Source organism: Octopus bimaculoides, chromosome 24, assembly GCF_046866305.1.
Source record: "Octopus bimaculoides isolate indiv1 chromosome 24, ASM4686630v1, whole genome shotgun sequence".
In the NCBI taxonomy this organism is placed as follows: domain Eukaryota; kingdom Metazoa; phylum Mollusca; class Cephalopoda; order Octopoda; family Octopodidae; genus Octopus; species Octopus bimaculoides.
In genome coordinates, this window is record NC_142951.1 from 9,792,681 (window position 1) to 9,795,180 (window position 2,500).

The 2,500-nt window shown below is 37.9% G+C and overlaps 1 protein-coding gene across 7 annotated transcripts in view; it reads left to right on the plus strand.

The window, feature by feature from the left end:
• LOC106867469 (uncharacterized) overlaps positions 1-2,500 on the plus strand; it is a 1,580,514-nt gene that overhangs the window by 1,462,912 nt on the left and 115,102 nt on the right. The gene's annotated exons all lie outside the window — the stretch shown is intronic.

Sequence of the window (2,500 nt, forward strand, 5' to 3'; positions counted from 1 at the left end):
AGTTATCATGCTTCAAATAGCCTACAAGGACGTTGCCATAAGCAACACACAAGTTTACGAGTGGGTTTCATGTTTTATAAATGGTCACTGGTTGCTTGAAAGCCAACATTGTTCAGGGCCACTGTTGACCGCCTGAACAAATGAAAACATCACAAAAATTCATGGACTAATCTTGGAGGATCGTCGCCAAACAATTCACAAACTTGATAGTGTCCTGGAGCTCCAGGTTATGAATTTTGAGCGAGAAATTGCAAATGAAAAGAGTGGCAGCGAAATTCGTGGCTCCCTTGTTCATGGAGGATCAAAAGCAGTCATGAATGAATGCATGTTGTGAACTGAAAGTACAGTTGGAAGTTGACCCGAATATTTTTCTGAAGGTCATCATTGGTGATGAAAGCTGGGGCTATGGCTATGACCCGGAAATGAAGCAGCAATCAAGTCAATGGAAGCATTTCGATGTCACCATGCCCCCAAAAAAGTGTGTCAAGTGAAGTCCCGTGTCAAGGCAATGCTGATTTGGTTTATCGATGTGAAAGGAATTGTCCACACAGAATTTGTTCCTCCTGGTCAAACTACTAACCAGACATTTTACTTGGAAGTTCTGAAGTATTTGTGAGACGTGGTGAGACGAAAATTCCCCAACCATTGGTAAAGTGAAGAGTGATGGTTTCATCACGGCAATGCACCTGCACATACCATCTTGGGTCTGAGACAGTTTTTGACCAAAATGGCATGACCGCTTGACCACCCTCCATATTCTCCGGATCTTGCATCTTGCGACTTATTTTTTGTTCCCCCTAAATGAAAAAAGTCCTTAAAGGTAAAACGTTTTGCAGAAGTCGAAGAGGTGAAAAAAAAAACAAAATACGACAGAAGCCTTAAAAGGCATCACTTTGCAAGTGTTCCTGGACTGCTCCCAACAGCAGAAAACACATCTGGACTGATGCATTGTTTCAAATGGAGAATTCTTTGACGCCGATAAAAATGTAAACGTGTAAAACTGAGTGAAATAATATTGCAAAATTATGGTTTCTTTTGAGTACCCTTTGTTTATATATATATATATATATATATATGATTAATATATATATTAACTAATTATTGATTTTTACCCTATATCTGTAAGAATATATATCCAGCATCCAGCTGTAGAAACCTTACCACTTCAGATTGGAACCTGGTGCAGCCTCTTGGCTTGCCAGTCATCAGTCAAACTGCCCAACTCATGCCAGCATGGAAAGCGGACATTAAACGAAGATGATGATGATGATTATATAAACGTGTGTGGGTGTCTATGTGTATATATATATATATATATATATATATATATATATGTATATATACATATATATATATATACACATATATAAATGTGTGTGGGTGTATATATATATATATATATATATATATATATATATATTCATACATGTGTGTATGTATATATATATATATATATATATATATATATATATATATATATAAATGTGTGTGGGTGTGTGTATGTATATATTCATATATATTATATACATAAACACTATTTATGTTAGCTTTCATCACTTTGTCTCAGAGTTCTTCAGTTTTGGCGTTTATAAACATAATGTCGAAAATAAGGGCATTTCTTTTGATGTGATATTTCGCTTCTATCGTCTCTGTCTTTGCCATATATGTTTGTTGTCTGAAGTTAACCATATATGTTGTATCAACCTCTTCAATGCTTTTTCACTCTGTACAATATTATGTTGTTTGTTTGGTAAGAAAAAGCAAACTGTGTGCGGATGCTCGGAACCAAGTCGGTGACATTATGATTTAGCATGATTGTTTGTTCGTTTGTCATTTAGTCTGAAGAGAAAGACCTACGCTCAGATGAAAACATTTTGCACAGACCCCCCTGAGACTGATTAGGGCAGAGTGGGAGGAGACACTTCAGGTAACATGGCACCTACAGCGAGTGATATCTACTATAGCCCTGAGATGACCAAAGCATTGCTAGTGGTTTTGGTAGGCAGAAACTGGAAGGAAGGCGGTGAGATAGCAGAAACGTTAGCATGTCGGGCGAAATGCTTTGCAGTATTTTGTCTGCTATTACGTTCTGAGTTCAAATTCCGCTGAGGTCGACTTTGCCTTTCATCCTTTCACAGTCAATAAATTAAGTACCAGTTACGCACTGGGGTCGATGTAATCGACTTAATCCCTCTGTCTGTCCTTGCTTGTCCCCTCTATGTTTAGCCCCTTGTGGGCAATAAAGAAATAAGAAACGTTAGCATGCCAGACGAAATGCTTAGAGGTATTTCGTCTGCCACTACATTCTGAGTTCAAATTCCGCCGAGGTCGACTTTGCCTTTCATCCTTTCAAGGTCGATAAATTAAGTACCAGTTACGCACTGGGGTCGATGTAATCGACTTAATCCCTTGTTTGTCCTCTCTATGTTTAGCCCCTTGTGGGCAATAAAGAAATAAGAAACTAGAAGAAACCCACCATTATCACCATCATCATATTCGA